Source organism: Magnolia sinica, chromosome 8 (assembly GCF_029962835.1).
Source record: "Magnolia sinica isolate HGM2019 chromosome 8, MsV1, whole genome shotgun sequence".
Taxonomy (NCBI): Eukaryota; Viridiplantae; Streptophyta; class Magnoliopsida; order Magnoliales; family Magnoliaceae; genus Magnolia; species Magnolia sinica.
Window position 1 is genome coordinate 34,452,138 of NC_080580.1, and position 17,631 is coordinate 34,469,768.

The following is a 17,631-nucleotide window of genomic DNA, read 5'->3' on the forward strand; positions in this document are numbered from 1 at the left end:
GAGATGCCCTGTATTCAAATTCCATGCCATGCTCCTCAGGCAAAATGTTTATGTGTGTTGTCCTATTAATGTGTTGCATTATCTCGATGACTAAGGGAATGAATTTATCCAAATGCTCCAACTGTGTTGCCAGGAACTCTCGCACATCATCGTCGTCTGCGATTACGGTTGGAGGGATTGATTCATTTGTGCAAGGATACATTGCTTTCATCCTAATATCACAATCTATTGGTTAACTCTTAATAATCCTATAAATTCTAGATAGAACCTTCTCATACGTAGTCTTGACATGTAGCAAAAAAGTTTTCGACTCCCCACCAGTGTACAAGTATCGCTTGTTCTCATATTCAATCTCCCTACCATAACAGCGGATGATTCTCACAGACATTATCTGAAAACCAATACAATGACATTATATTAATGAATCATTAAGCAATGGAAGCTTGCCATAAGACAAAACTCAATTAAATAATAGAGGAGCAAGTACTCACGTTCCATAATAGATGACGATGATACATAGCTTAAGGAAATAAAATGTAAGCAATGCGTTAAATTGTTTAAAATAAACAAGAAGAGCTTATATGGATTACAAATTCAGAGATAGGAATGATTTCATGTGGTGCTTGTTAAATTCAGCGACGCTATTTATCATGGAATATCCATATAGTCTTCTATTTTAACAAGGGGCAATTCTATGATGGCCTAGTACACTTTCAAAAAAAAATATACGAACCTAACATTTCTACATGACGGTTTGGGTTTAAAATATGTTAAACTTACATAGATTTTCAAAGCTAGTCTCAACAAGCAGAGTCTAGGGTTGAAATTTCACCTAAATTTTCACTACTAATTATTTCTAATTATTAGAACATACGAGAGATGTTGTTTATGATCAACGAGATGTATTTGGGGATTCGAAATACAAAATCCTAGTCTCAATATGCACCATTTAGAGCTGGAATTTTTTTCTCAAACCTTTATACATTCACTTCTAGTTAGTGCTAATTGCTAAAAGTTATGAGAAATATCATCTCTAACTAATGAGATTTCTTAGTGAATTTACATTTTTAACTCCTAGTGCGGGTTTTAAGTGTAGGGAGTGCTTAAATTTGATCTAATGTACAATGTAATGGGTAAGGAACTGCCTACAATGCCTAAACTCGTTTCACCTACTGAGTGTCTTCCCAATGTCATTTCAACTAAGGAAAATTATGGTAAAATTCAAATCCGAAGTTGTTAAAAAGTTCATTGGAGGTCAAGTTCAAGGAACGTTCTTGTTTAGTCTAATATACATCATAGCAGTTTGTTTGTTCTCCCATAATTCCTAAGTTTAGTTCTAAGTTCAAATGATCATTCTAAAAGTTTTTAATGGGGACCTAGGTTTTGTTCCTAGGTTTCATGGTTATGCAGGTAATCTCCTAGAGAACTTAAAATATTGAGTCTCTATCTTCTCAAATGTCATAATTCCAAAGTGATTCCAACCAAGTTCGAATGGCTATTCTAATGATTTCAAGGGAACCTAAGTTTCATTTCTACGTTCAAACAACTAAATCTGAAATTTCCTAAGGGTCCTAAACTTTTACGTCTCTAGGTTCACAATTTTCCTTCTTCTAAGGGAATCATATATAGGTTCAATTAGCTATTCTAGTAACTGGAGTAGCATGTGGCTTACATTGAGCACCCGGTAAAACTCATATGTCATGGGTGGATGTTATGGATCATGGCATCATGGTACCCATGTACATCCCTTAAATTTTGGCCAGATTGCTCTTTAAATTGTACATATTATCAAATCATGATATTAAACATCAACACATGAATTTAACATGGATTCTTATAATTCCTCTAAGCTCAAATGACGGCCCACAAACGTGTCATATCAATCTCAAGTATGGTTAAGCAATTTGGAATATTTAAAAGTTCATTCAACATTCAACAAATATTCCACATTGTATGGTTTATAAGACAAAATAAAATGTAATTTAACGGTTCATGTCATATCTACTAGAAATATACTATATTTAAGCAATAACAAATGTACCATAAGGGGATACAAGGCCAGAATCTCTACACATGGTTAATTAGAATTAGAGTAATAAGAATTTAAGCATTACATCATATATGTTAATACTAAATATCAAGCACTTGATAAATTTGAGTGAGCTTCGGATAAAATGGAATAAACTTCAACTAAAATTAAGCGTGACAAACATGGAAATGATTAAGGCAAACATGAAAATTCAGTGATGCAACCTATAAATTGAACGAGGCAAACTAGAAATTCAGCGACGCAACCTATAAATTGAACGAGGCAAACTAGATATTCAATGAGGGAAAAGCGAAAGTTCAACGAGACAGGCTAGAAATTGGGCGAGGCAAACTAGAAATTGAACAAGGGAAAAATGAAATCGATTGAGGGAAGTTCGAATTTGAGTGACGCAAAAGAAATAATTGAGCAAGGAAAGCTTGAAAATTTAGCGACGCAACCTAGATTTTGAACGAGGCAAACTAGAAATTCAGCGAGGGAAGAGGGAAAATTAAGCGAGGTAAAGTATATATTGAGCGAGGCAAACTGACATTTGAGCGAGGAAAGCTGAAATTGAGCATGGCAAACTGAAAATTGAGCGTGGCAAACTAGAAATTGAGCAACACAAACATGAAATTGAGTGAGACGGGAATGAAATTCATTGTGGCAAACATGAAATTTATCAATGCAAACATTAAATTGAGCGAGCCTAGCATGAGATTAAGCTGGGCAACCATTAAATTGAGCAATTCTACCATGAAATTGAGTTGGGTGAACATTGAATTGGGCGAGCCTAGCATGAAATTGAGTTGGGTAAACATTGAATTGAGCGAGCCTACCATGAAATTGAGCTGGGCAAACATTGAATTGAGCTGGGCAAACATGAAATTGAGCGACTCTAAAATCAAATTGAGTGAGCCCTAAAATGAAATTAAGTGAGCCCTAAAATGAAATTGAGTGAGCTTCAAATGGAATTAAACAAGTTTCACATGAATTTGAACGATCAACGCATAAAATTGACTAAGCCTAACAAATGAAATTGTAAGAGCCTGACATGAAATTCACCGAACTTCACATAAAATTCGATGAGTAGTCGATCAATTGTCGTTGACTTCCGCTCGTCTCAATTTCCGTGAGTTCTTTTTTCAAATTAAAGTGTGCAATGGCTAAGTTTGACCGAGCACCTTTGCTGAATTACAAGCTGAATTTCTCCATGTACTTAGTTAATCGTTGGTCAATACTATAAAGGAAAGAATTTATAAACCACACTAGGGTTTTTTTTTTAATATCTGTACCTCCAGCAACCGTAGCCTCGCTCAATGCAAGTTGAGGACGAATGCTTTCAAATGAGGGATTAATTTGTACCTTTCCGAAGATTGGAGGTGCAACCACTTTGAAGGATTCCACGTAACCCTTACCAAGATAGATAATGCCAAATGTAGAATGATAATATAGAGGTGATAAAGTTCGAATTTTAGTAAGGAAAATGATAAGTAAAACGGCCGTGCGTCGGTTTTTCGTTGCAATGGAACGTAGGGATGTGTACTGAGAAAAAGCGCATGTGTTTTCTGTTAAAGGGAGAGGAAAAGCAACGGCAGTAAAAAGGAGGGGTAGTTTCGTCCTCAAAGTCGCTGTCCGCACGTGCTAGTCTAACTTGGTAACTTAAGTGGAATCCCTTTTTAGGTATTTGCATTGTCGAAACCCTTATTAAGGTTGGCATGCACTTTTTTTTTCCCATTACCAATGCTTCGTTTGTATATGAGAATCATCTACAGCTTGTCTTGTGTTTATGGCCCCACCATGCTGTGTATGGCATCCAACCTGTCTAGTAGGGATAGCCCACCATGGAAGTGGGGTGCATAAAAAGTCATGCTGACCCAATCATTAGGTGGGCCACATCATAGAAAAACAATGGACAGCCACCCAAGCTCCTCCAATTGGATCAGCCTGATTATTGGTGCCTCCCAATTTCATGGTGGTACAGCCCTTCTGGACAAGGTTGGATGCCCATGAACACACAACAGTGGGCCCCAGTTGCAATTGGTTGTGGATGATTTTCATCAACAACAGCTCTAGAGGAAACCTTTTGTACTTGTATTTGTGAGAAATCTTTACAAATTAACTTACAAATCTACCCAAGAAAAGGCTGTTGCTCGCATAATTGCAAAGCCAAAAGCAATGGACAGCTGCTTGTTTTGCACAATGGAGAACCTGAGAGTGAGTGAAATGGCCTAATTTTTAGAATAGAAAAATCTCAAAAAGTGCGACCATATAATAAAATTTCACTTCTCCTACATAAAATTCTCAATGTCGTGACCATCAGTATTGCATTTGAAGTTGGATGGACCATTAAAAGAAAATGTCGATAGTTCACATTCAACTAACAAATCAATGTCTTTGAATCATCCTTTAGCATGGCCAATCTACAAATCCATGAATGGCAGGTGACAATCATCTGACCATCACTTCTAGTGGCCCTATGGATCAACAAAAATTATCTAGCCTCACTCGCAACTCTGTTTTTTCTTTTCTTTTCTAAGGTTTCCTGAAAAACGTCCATACATGTTGCAATAGGATGCAACCCTACTTTAGCAGTTGGAACAGGTTTTAAATAGCTGAGTATTTGCTGCTGTATCAGGCTCTTTCCTATCAAATCAGGCCATATGTTCATGAGCAATACCAATATGTGGGTTAGATTTTTTAAAATTCATTCAGGAACCACTTTAATATTAGAGGAATGTCTGAGGGCTTTAAAACAGAGCTTGGCCGACTGATGGGGTAACCCTTTGCCCGCAGCCAGTTTTAACGGCTGCAAGCAAAGGGTCCTATAAATTTTATAAAAAAAAAAAAAAACAAAAAAAAGCCCTAACCTATTGCGCCGTCTCTCGCCCTCTCTCTGCCTCTCCCTCTCTACTCCCTCTCCACTCCCTCTCGCTCTCCTTCCCTCTCGTGAATCGGCGGACGTAGCGAGGAAGATCGCGTTCGCGATCGAGTGCGAGATGCAGGGATTGCCGTTCACGCTTGAGTTGGGCGAGCTAAACTTCACTAGGAAACCGAACCTTGAGTACGATCTCATCTGTAAGCCGTCCGATCTCCACGCCCTGAAAAGGCCCCTCAGAAGCCTTGAAAATTTTAAAAACGAGATCCTCTTCACCATCCACCAGATCCTAGAGTCCTGGATCTTCGCCGTGCTAGAGCTGCTATAGCGGATTGGGGATCGGGTGGAAGAAAAGGAATACGAGAAGGCTGCAAGCGATTGTTGGTTGCTCGAGCGGATCTGGAAGCATCTAACAGAGACCGAAGATCTACACCTCCTGATGGACCCAGACGATTTCCTCCGCCTCAAAAACCAGCTCTCGATCAAAGCGACGAACGAATCCGAAGCCTTCTGCTTCAGATCAATGGCTCTGATCGAACTGACGCGGTCATCGAAGGATCTGAAGCAGAGAGTGCCGGATATCTTGGGCGTGGAGGTGGACCCGAAGGGTGGGCCCTGGATCCAAGAAGCAGCAATGGCACTTTTCCATAGGAAGGGCGATGTAGCAAAGATCCATCTGGTGCAGGCGTGCCACGCGATTGAAGGGGCAGTGAAGAGGTGCTATTTCGCATATCGACAACTGATTGGGGCAACGCTTCTTAGGTATGATCGAAGGCTTTTCCCTTCTTGCTGTTGATTTCTGCAATTTAGAATATCTAATTAGGAATATGCATGGTCAAATGCCTAATTAGGGATTTGCATTGTCGAACCCTTTTTAGAGATTTGCATTGCCGAAACCCTTATTAAGGTTGGCATGCACTTTTTTTTTTCCCAGTACCAATGCTTCTTTTGTATATGAGAATCATCTACAACTTGTCTTGTGTTTATGGCCCCACCATGGTGTGTATGGCATCCAACCAGTCTAGTAGGGACAGCCCACCATGAAAGTGGGGTGCATAAAAAGTCAGGCTGACCCAATCATCAGGTGGGCCACATCATAGAAAAACAATGGACAGCCACCCAAGCCCCTCCAATTGGATCAGCCTGATTATTGGTGCCTCCCAATTTCATGGTGGGACAGCCCTTCTGGACAAGGTTGGATGCCCATGAACGCACAACAGTGGGCAGCAGATGCAACTGGTTGTGGATGATTTTCATCCGCAACAGCTCTAGAGGAAACCTTTTGTACTTGTATTTTTGAGATATGTTTACAATGAAACTTACAAATGTTATGTGCTTGAAATTCTGTCTTGGGTCTCTTTTATTTTATATGTATGAGAAATAAAAGTACTCCTGGTAGTTCCTTAAGCTTACTGTACCAGGTTCATTACCCAAAGACATGCAGAAAACTTGGAAAAAAAAAGCTTGATTTTAAATAATTACAGTATCATAAGCCCATCTGATGATTAGCTTGTTGTGATTTTCTAATTATCAAAGTGGGGTGTTGGATGTCATACACACGTCATGTCACGTGTGACTAAGGTATGTTGATCTGGACCATCCATCTGGTGAGCCCCACCACATATGGGGGTTGTTTGATGACCTTGCTCATCCGTTAGATCAATGGCCCACACTGATGCGGGACAAATCGATTGGATGCGGCGTAGGTGGATCCCTGATTGTGGGACCCACCGTGATGTTTAAGGTCCATCCATTTTGACAGCTCATTTTGGGGCATGATCCAAAAAAAAATGAAGTAGATCCAATCTCAAGGCTTGTCCTAATGCCTTCCCGATCATGATCTTGCTCATCTGTTAGATCAATGGCCCACACTGACGTGGGACAAATTGATTGGATGTGGTGTCAGTGGATTCCTGACTGTGGGGCCCACCATGATGTATGTGTGTTATATCAATGTGGTCCATCCATTTTAATTGACAGCTCATTTTGGGGCATAATTAAAAAAAAAATGAAGTAGATCCAAATCTCAGGGGGGACCATACTAAAAACTTGTGGGCCACAAAAGTTTTGGATCAAGCTTATATCTGTGTGGTCCCTTCATCCAGGTCTTTGTGACCTTATCAAAAGTTTGGATGGCAAATAAACATTCTGGTGGCCCCCAAGAAATTTTTAATGATGGGTATTTAATCACCACTCTATTTCTGTGTTGTGGTCTACCTGAGATTTGGATCTACTTCATTTTGATATCATGCCCTAAAATGAGCTATCAAAACAGATGGACGGTGTGGATGTAAGGCACATATATCACGGTGGGTCCCACAATCAGGCACATACATCAAAGCTATGGCTCTCACTATATCACTTCTACTGCTTGTTCTTTATTTGTTTTTCTTTTTAGAACTTACTCATGCTAAATAGCCCTATAAGGTTTTTGATCTCAATTCGTTTGTCACCAATCATGAAAAGTTGTTATCTGCTCACTTCATAGTAGTACTAAAATTTAACAAGAGCTTCTCAAATTCCTTACTTAAAGCAATGGGATCCTACATATTGCGTTTTGTATTCCATTTTTGGATGTGCATATTGCTTAAATGTGATTGCTTGTTACATTCACTACTATTTTTTTTCCTTTTCCTTTATTCTGTTTTCTTTTCTTTTGTTTTTTGTTTTTTGGTTTTCTTTATTCACTTTTAACTTAGAAGGAAAAAAGCTATTTTCAAGCTACAATATTACCATTTTTGCTTAGATCTATGCTATGGCTTTCTAATCATGTAATAAATGCTGGCTTAACAATGCCAATAATCTCAGTTAAAAGATATTAATTCTTATGCTTCTTTATATTAGGAACAAATAGACTAAGCAATTCTACTTCATATTTTCTGTTTAGTTGAATCTGCAATTTTATTTGACACATTTAGTACCTGTTTGGTAGATGCAAAAATGTGTTCATCTCATTTTAGTTAACAATAATTATGTATTAGAGATTGTTATCTGTATTACATAATCACTTTTAACATGAACTCATCATCTATTAGAGATCAAGATTAATGCATAGTTTCTGTTAACCAAAATGAGATCAACTCATTTTTCAGGTATCTACCAAACAGGGCCTTAGGTGAGTTGATATTGTTTGTTTGGAGTAGTAGACAGTATGCAAACAGTATGCTTATATTTGGACAACACATAGTTTTGTTGTTCTCTTATAGGTGGTTTCTTGTAGGTGCTTTTTCTTAGTTTCGTATTGTTTTGCTGGTGGTTGCTTGCTAACTTTTAGGACTTGATCAGGTTGGTTAATGGTGCTACTTCTTTATTTAGTTAACTTTAGTAGGAAACTATGCTTATCATGATATTTCTGTTAGGTTGATACTCATTTTTAGGATTTGTATTATGCTCATGAGTTTCTTCTCTTTTGAGTCGTCTATTGAGAATTCATGTTCAAAATACACCTTGGTAGTGTCCAAGCATTTATTTGTGTGTTTAATGTTTAAATTGATAAAAAGAAGGAAATCATGATTAAGTCTTATTTTTGCTTTTTTAAGTTAATGGGTCTTAGTCCAACCTTGAAACAGGTTTGACTATATTGAACGAGATTGCCGAGCTTATGGCCTTGGTTGCAATTTTGAATTTCAGAGGTATGTCTTGAGAACTTTCAAATTTTAGATTACCTCTTTATTTCTATGGATTGGTTATGCAAAATGTATGTCCATTGTAATTTTCAATTTCATTTTGTTTCTTGCAGGTTAATGGAATGCATTTTTGGATTGTGTATTTTGTATATTTTTTCTTGTTTTTTATTCTTTTCCTTTGTATATGTTTGGATTCTAGAAACTAAGTTTGAAAATCTTGGATGGTTTTGAATCATATATATAGCAGCATGACCTATGTTGCCTCGAAAGGAATTTCGATAAAAGATGGGATATGCAGGTCTGTACTCTTGTTTCTTTTGCGGCCTTCTTTTATCTACAAATCAGTTTTTTTTTTTTTTTTTCTTCTTGCAAATATGTGGGAAACTAGGTTTTTGGAGGTAGTGGGCCATTAGAGGTTGAATTTTAGAAAATGGTGTATAAATTTTGGTTATGATCCTGACATTTTATTTGCAGTCTTCAGAAGAAGGTATTTGATGTCCTCTGCCGGATAGCAGACATCCCTTCTTGGAAGCTTACAAGATCAAGATAATTGTAAGTGTAATCCCCTAGCTTGTTCAGACCTGCACCATTCTAACTGAATATGCTCTTTCCCTATTGTTAGATTTTGAAATACTGTTAGGGTTTTGGTATAAATGAGATATTCTGGTTCTCACAATCTGATTCTTGTCAGCTTGAAGAGATCCTTCTCTAAGGGTCAGTTTGATTTTTGAAGGAAATGGTAATTACCAGGTAAATAAGTAATAATTACTTACCAGGGAATTACCCCATCGTTTCCTGCACCTGCATTGACAGCTTAGTTTTTTAGCGTTAAATTCGAGGATGGCTGCCAAATGAATATAGGGCCCACAGTGATGTACGTGACATATCAACACCGTTCATCCTTTACGTCAGCCTGATTTAGGCCATGAATCGAAAAATGAGGCAGATCCAAAGCTCCAATGGACCACACCATAGGAAATAGTGGAAATTGAATGCTTGCCGTATAAAAATTTATGTGGCCCGTAGAAGTTTTGGCTAAGGCTGATATTTGTGTTTACCCCTTATCAATGTTTTTATGACTTCATGAACAGGTTAGATGATATATAAACATTAATGTGGGCCCAATAAACAAATTAACTTTTAATGGCGGACGTTTAAGGCCATTGTTTCCTGTGATATGGGCCACTTGAGCATTGCACTTGTCTGAATTTTGGACTTAGGCCCGAAAATCTTCTGATAAAAAAGATGGACAGTGCGGATATGTCATGCACATCACAGTGGGGTCCACAAATGTAAGTCAGCTTTTTCGGACCAATTTTTGAGAAGAAAATGCACTTGAAATTTTAAATGAGATATTCTGGTTCTCACAATCTGATTCTTGTCAGCTTGAAGAGATGGATTTCCTTAGTGTTCTTCAAATGATTCCTTCATGTTTTCAACTAGCAATGACATGTAGGTATTAGCTTGAGGAAAAGCAATTTTAAATTATGCTCTTCTATTAACAATGTGATCATTTAATTACTTGTGCAATTCATTACTCATCCATTGCTCTAACAATATCTTGTTCAGTCATTAAGCTATAGCTGCATTCTCCTATGTGTTTGAGAGTGTGGATGTGTCTCTCTTTTTAGTTTAGGAATTCAATCTGCCTAGAGGATCATGTTGATAGTTCTTTTATCCAGAACATTGGTCTGTTGGGCTCCACTGTGGATGGACCATTTCATAATATCTCCCAAGGTTAGAGATCCTAGCATTTCCTTACCACCTTCATTTGGTTCTTGGAAATAAGTAAGTTTTCGATTGCTTTAATAAGTTTCTTTTCTTTTCTATTAAAAAAAAAGATATGCATTTTCCTCATCTCGATTTGCATAATTTTTTATTCTTATATTTACAATAATGATGCCAACTGTGGTAGCATTGATGATGCCTTGAGGCTGTTTGGTAAAATGTCTGAGAGAAGCATCATGCTTGGGATTCATGAAATTTGTCTTTCTTTTATTTTCTTTTTGTAAGTAGAAATTATATTAAGAGAAAGAAGCAAACAGGACACAAAAACTAAGGAAGAAAACAGCTATTAGGATCTACTATCACTTTTTAAAATTATAAATTTTATTTTCAGATCCATTAGTAAAATATAGCATATCAATTCAACTTTAGAACCTCATGAGGAGCGAAATGTATTAAGGGATTAAGTTCTCTCTTCCATGGTATTTAATGCCGTATTAGATCCTTGTTTGAAAGTTATTCTACATTCTAAGCATTTTTCACGTTGTAATTTTTAGATCTACAGAGATGGTATCATAGCCTAATTTCTTCTCTTTTGAACAGATTGTGCAGGCCTACCCTGAAAATTATTTTCAAATGGATAATTTTGCTTTTGTTACAATGGAACTCTGTGTAAAGTATCAATATGAAATATTTCAGAGGTAGTTGGTCTGTCCATGAAACTCAAAGTTTTAATATTTTCTTATTCCGAAAGATGAGCACATGTGCCAAAAGTCTTCCATTTACAATTTCCATCCTGTTAGACAAATCTTATGCTACTTTGTACTTGCACCTAGTTGTAGATGATAAAATCATGCAACTAGCTGCATGTGGGGCCACCCAGGTGTGTGTATTACATCCGACCCATCCAGGAGGGTCACCCTACCATAAAAATTGGAGGCTACAGTAATAGGCTGATCCAACTCTTATGCAGGCTGCTACTTGAATTTGGAGGTTCTTGGGTGACTCTTCCATTGTTTTGTGTGGTGTGGTGCACAAGATGATTGGATCAGCCTATTTTTGGGGTGTCTCATTTTCATAGTTGGGCGACTCTGTTGGACAGGCTTTATATACACCTACAGTGGACCCCAGATGCAGGTAGTTGCACGAAGTTCTCATCAACAACATATAACTATATATTTATATCTGAAGTTAGAGTCTCAATTGTTGCAGTGCTGATGCAGTAACCCAACAAAGTTTCAAAGAATTAATTTATAAATCTCGAATGCTGATTAAGAGTGAGCTCTCCTCTACTTTAGAAGCTTCAGGATAGTTCTCTGATGCCATAGGGGTAAGAATCGTCTTTTGACAATCCATGATAAAGACATACATTGACTCGTCTTCAGTGGGTTGTATCACGGTCGGATTGCTATGATTTTATTTATTTATTTATTTATTTTTATTAAGAAAAGATGAAATTTTCCCACCTAAATTTTATAGCCAGAATAAATATTTACAGCCTTGAATTTCGGGTGGGCTCTACAAAATAAAGCAGGCCTCACCTATCATACAATTTAGACCTCCAAGGGGCAGTCTCAAAATACGAGCCTTTATACCCTGTTACCTGTACCTGACGACCCTTGGGAAGACTTATATGTGGACTTCATGCTCGGTGTCCCTCGAATATAGCATGACATAGATTTAATGTTTGTGGTGGTAGATCGTTTCTTAAAGTTGGCGCACTTTATCACATATAAGAAGATCTTTGATGCAACACACATGGAGAATCCATTTTTTAAAGAGATCGTGCAGCTACACGGGTTTTCTAAGACCATCACTTTTGACCGTGACATGGAATTCATTAGCCATTTTTGGTAGAATTTGTGGAATCAGTTCGGTATGCGACTTCTGTTCAGTAGTACTTAGCAGTCACATACCGATGGGCAGACTGAAATTATGAATCGCACATTAGAAAATCTCCTCCGATGTATTTTAGATGATAAGTCAAAGTAGTGGGATTTGACCTTGTCATAAGCAGAGTTTGTATTCAACAATATAGTAAACCGTTCAATAGGAAAGTTCCCGTTCCAAATTGTTTATGGTCTAATGCCTCGGCACACACTTGACTTAGTCTCTTTCCCCAAGCTACCAGGCATGAGCATTGCAACAGAACATATAACGGACCGAATCACGGGCATTCATGCGGATGTGTAAGCCAAGTTGCAAGATTCAAATTATCAATGCATGTATATGATTGAAGTTGAAGAATAAGAAGATTGGATCGGTAATATCCTTCGAAAGATAAATGACGACGCTACTTATAGCAAGTTGAAAACCAAGAAGATTGGACCAGTACCGATCCTTTGAAATATCAATGGCAACGCTTACATTGATAATCTTCTAGATGACATGGAGATCTCGCGTACTTTCAACTCTTTTGGATGACAGAATATTCTTTTTAAGAGTAAGGACCTGCACACACCTCTAGGGAGGCCAATGGGGTTGACGATAGCCTAGCAAAATTTGGTATTAGTTCCTAATCGTCTTTGGTTCTCACCTCTCTGGTGGAAGTCCCCTTTATTCCCAAATGGCTTCTTTTCCTTGACAGGGTGGGGCTAGGTAATCTGAGAGCGTAGTGACTTACTGCATAATCTGCTTCTATCAAACAGGGGTGTGGATTTCAAAGGACCAGTACCAATCTTTTGAAAGATCAATGACAACGCTTACATTGTTAATATTCCGAATGATGGAAAAATCTCACATACTTTCAACGTTACCAACTTGAATGAGTATCATAAACCGAAGCTCGACGAGAACTTGAGGTTGAGTTCTTTTTAAGTGGAGGAGATAGATGTAGAGCAGGTCGTAGATACTTTCGTATCAAAGATGGGCAAGAGAAGGCCCGATCAAAGGTGGAAACAATTCAGACCGTCAAAACCTTAAATCTCGCAAACAAGGATGAGTTTTTTGACATATTATATATGATTTTGGGTAGGAAAATATTAAATCATATACAATTGCTGTCTTTAAATAATAATTACACCATCTACAATTGAATTCAGAGATTGTGAAATGGGTTGCAGCAATTCCACGTCCATGATAAATCAAAATCATGATGTTGCACAATAACCCTACACTGTTGAATGCAACCCTGAACACTACAATACACATGACAAATGAATGAACGAAAACTTCTTATACAATCCTCCCTAACTCTCTATAACACCAACAATGATTTTAAAAAAAATACAAAATGAAAGTAAAGAAAGCAGGGCCCTGACAAGAAGACAGGCCATATGGCCCGACATCCACTTCCAAAGCTGCACAAAGATCAACCCGCCTACAATCTGGACTACAGGGATCGTCAAGCAACCCAACCAAATTGGGGCCTAAAACAAACGACACATTTGTAATAAAACCCAAAATAATTTTTATACAAGATAATAATGTTTTAAAATTTATTTTAATTTGGAAAATTTTCAATACCCAACACTTAGTGCTATTGAGCATTCTCTGCTCCTCATGCGGTTCTAAGGACGCTACAAATGGTACTTGGGTAAAATCCAGCTCCTTATTGGCCAATCTGGGTGTAGTTTTTGGGCATCCTCTATCCATGGTAGGGCTCACATAAAAATGCTTTGGGCATTGAAAATTGGTGTTAGCTTTGGGTTGAGTCTGGGAGTAGAAAAATCAAGATTTTTGAAAATGACCAGCCCGACCATTCAAAATTCTAACCTGAACCTTTCTCAGGCCAATCCAAGGTTTAAAGTATCGTCTAAAATTGGTATACTGCTCATATGTGACAGTATTGTTGAATGATATGACCTTATTTAGCCGAGACAGCCTAATACAGCAGCGAATACACACCTATTTAAAAACCGATCCTGCTGCTAAAGTAGGGATGCATCCCTTTGTGTGGCCCAAGGCCTAAACCGAAACAGGATTGAAGTGGAAAGTGACTCGAAAGCAATCGTGGTCCTTCTTTCAAAGTCCATCAACACCCCTTTGAACATTTTCTACTGGATAAAGAGGATAGAAAACATCTGGGGAAATATACCCATTACCTTCATCCACACCTTCAGGGAGGCAAACAGAGTTGCCGATGATTTGGCTCGTATGGGCAGAGAGGAGCAACGGGACGAGGATTACTTCCTGGCTGCTGAGCAACGGGACGAGGACTACTTCCTGGCTGCCGACTTCCCCCATTTGAGCCGTGGAGAGTCCCTCCTCAACAAAACTACATATTTTTATAGAGGTTTTTTTTTTCATTCCATGAACAGATATACTTCCCGAGTATATACATTCGGGCTGCCCCTAGAGAAAAAGACCTGGGGGAAGCCTATCATAAGAAGTGCAAAGGAAGAAAGGGGAAAGGGGAAAACAGGAAATAACGGGCAAACAGGCCCGAAGCTATACCGAGTGCTTGATCACTCCCAACCCGACTTTGTCCAAGAAGAGAAGCCCTCTAATCTGAGCGGGGAGTTGGGAAGGAAGGGAAAAAAATGAGGAGGATTGGAGAGCACTCCCTTGGCAGGACATCCAATCAGCTGGGACATTTCCTTCTCTCCAAGTGTGGACGAATCTAAAATGGTTGTGACATTTAGCTATCTATATCCTAGTGATCCAATATTTCCATTTCAAGGTTGGAACTGAAACTCCATTAAGCCAATCCACCACGAGCTTCGAATCAGATTCAACCAAAATGTTGGAGTAACCATTGTTGAGGCAGTGGTAGAGACCATCATGAATGGCTCTAAGCTCAGCGTTGACTTTGGACCTCATCCTATAGGCTGACGAAAATGGGAAAAGGAGATCACTGTTATCATTCCTGTAGATTCCACCACCTCTCGATAAACCTGGGTTTGGGCATACTGAACCATCGACATTTATTTTGCCCCGGCCTCTGTCTGGCCTAGCCCATTTAACTATGATGACCTTCTCCCTGGTACGAGTAGGGGCTTTTAAACCCAGCTCACTGAGAGACAAAAGAAGGGAGTTGGGGAGATAAGAATGGGAGAACAAATCTTTGGCCATCAGGGAGAGGTTCCACTTCACGCGGGCGATTGTTGCTGAGGCAGAAATGGGGCTACCCTCGAATCTGGCCCTATTCCTGGACATCTAGATTTCCCAGCAGATCAGATTTGGAAGTAGACAAACCAACGCTGCTTGATTGCAAGGGAGCTGGGCCAAGGCCCACCATTGAGTGATTCTACCTTGGATGGAAGGTCCTCTCGAGCTGGATAAACCGAGGATGGCCCTCTCCCATGTTCCATTCTACTCAAGGCTATCTGCATTCGTTTTCTGAGAGGACGTGAATGCATTAATAAACGTGAAATGTTGTAGGCTTTTCTCCGAAGAACGTGTTTCACATCAACGCCGAGATTAACTATGAAAACATGGATTTCACTGATACGGCGGTTGTGGGAGGTAAGGATGTTTAAATTCTTAAGAAATTACCTAGAAGTTTGTGGTCAATTTCATGCATTGCTAAGTCAATTTTATGTGGTTATCCAATAAACTTCAAGAAGTTTGCAGTCAATTTGACGAAGTTTCGTGGTCAATTTCAGTTCACTTCGCGGTCATTTTCGTTGAGTCCGTTTTGATTCACTGTCAATTCCATGAACTTCATGGTCAATTCCCTTCACATCACGGTCATTTCCATGCATTTCATGGTCAATTCCCTTCACTTCATGGTCATTTGACCGTGAAATGCATGTAATTGACCCTGAAGTGAAGGGAGTTGAAAGTGAAATGCATTGAATTGAATGTGAAGTAAAGGGAATTGACCGTGAAAGCGGTATATATATAATGCACAGCTATGGTGGCACTACCGCAAGATGTCGATCGCTGCCACCACCGTATTTACCTTTTTTTTCCCTATTGTGATCCCCACCGCTTTTTGTGGGTCCCATTATGAGATATATGTTATATCCAAACCGTCCATCTATTTGGTGAACTCGAATTAAGTCTTGAGACAAAAAAATAAGATAGATCTAACTATCAAGTGCACCACACTGTACAAAAGCAGTGGATGATTAAACTTCTACCATTGAAACCCTTTTAGGGGTCACAGAAGTTTTGGATCATTATGAAATTTGTTTTTCCTCTTCATCCAGGTCTTTGTGACCTTATGAATAGATTGGATGGAAAATAAATGTTATGGTGGGCCCTACAAAATTTTTAACGGTGAAAATCAATTTTCCCGCTGCTCTTTGTGGTGTGGTCCAGTTGATCTTTGGATATGATTATTTTTTTTGATAATGCTCCGAAATGATCTCGAAATATGGATGAACGTTGTGGATATAATAAATACATAACTGTGGGGCCCATGTAACTTTGATCTCTTTTGAACCGTTCATACCAACTGGAGTTCGAAGAGCGTAGGCGCTCGTCTTCGAGCACCAGCCGATCCGGTTGAAGGAAAAACGCAGGGACATTTTCAACCTTTGGCAAGTCGTCCGTACATCTGGGGCTTATTCTGGTGAGGTAAAAAGAAGTGGGCTCTACAATGTAAATGGGCCATATATAGGTCGTACGGTTGTAAATTTCTCTTTTTGGCTTTCCAAACGCCTTCTCATTCTCTCTGTTTCTTCTAGTAAAAATGCAGCAATCCATCTCTTTTGTTTTCAAAATCTTTCCTTTTTTATTCCATGCATGGTTTTCTTTATGTGGGTTTTCTCTCCTTTCTCTCCAAAGATACATGTTGGTATCTTGATCATCAATCCATGTTTAAAATTCTTGATATGGAAAAAGTATTGGATTAAGAAAAATCCTGTTTGGTGGAACATGAAATTTTAATCAATAAATTAAATTCATAATTAATATTGGTTACTTGTATAAATAAACATGTATATCAATGTAAGACTTATATGTAGAGGAGATTTCAAATTTTATAAAAATCTTAAATAAGAGCAAACACAATTCCACTCCATTGAATCCCAACCTTTACTACCCTCCCCAAAAGCCTGATAGAATTTAGACTGATCAAATACAATTTCATCCCACTTTATCTCATTTAATACTATGTGCCAAATGCCTATTTAGATACCACTAAATAAGTTAATGATCAAAATATATATATATATATATATATATATATATATATATATATATATATATATATATATAAAATTTAAAATTACTTAATCACTTCAGTTTTATGAGTAAAAATCAAGATAAGCTTTTCTTAAATAATTTATAATATAAACGCCACTTAAATTCACATGGAATAACTCACCTGTGTTTTGAAATCTTCATTGTGATTAGACACATCATGTAAATGGATTGAATTCCATGTAAACTCCACCGTAGGCCTGTCCTACCTGTCTTTAGTCTTCAAATACCTAAATTCCAAATCAAGGGGATTTAAAGTCAAGGATATTTAGCTATCTTTAGCA

At 38.2% G+C, this 17,631-nt stretch overlaps 1 long non-coding RNA gene and 1 pseudogene across 2 annotated transcripts; both read left to right on the top strand.

The window, feature by feature from the left end:
- Positions 1 to 4,893: 4,893 nt before the first annotated feature.
- On the top strand, positions 4,894 to 5,700 carry LOC131254219 (nematode resistance protein-like HSPRO1; annotated as a pseudogene).
- Positions 5,701 to 7,718: 2,018 nt separating this feature from the next.
- Positions 7,719 to 10,285, top strand: LOC131253957 (uncharacterized). 2 transcript variants are annotated; one of them, XR_009175385.1, is made up of 5 exons: positions 7,719 to 8,536; positions 8,644 to 8,828; positions 9,005 to 9,082; positions 9,916 to 9,982; positions 10,213 to 10,270. It is a non-coding gene; the product is annotated as an uncharacterized LOC131253957 (long non-coding RNA). The 2 variants fall into 2 exon arrangements; XR_009175384.1 differs by having other exon boundaries at positions 7,720 to 8,536; positions 9,916 to 10,285.
- The last annotated feature ends 7,346 nt before the right edge of the window (positions 10,286 to 17,631 follow it).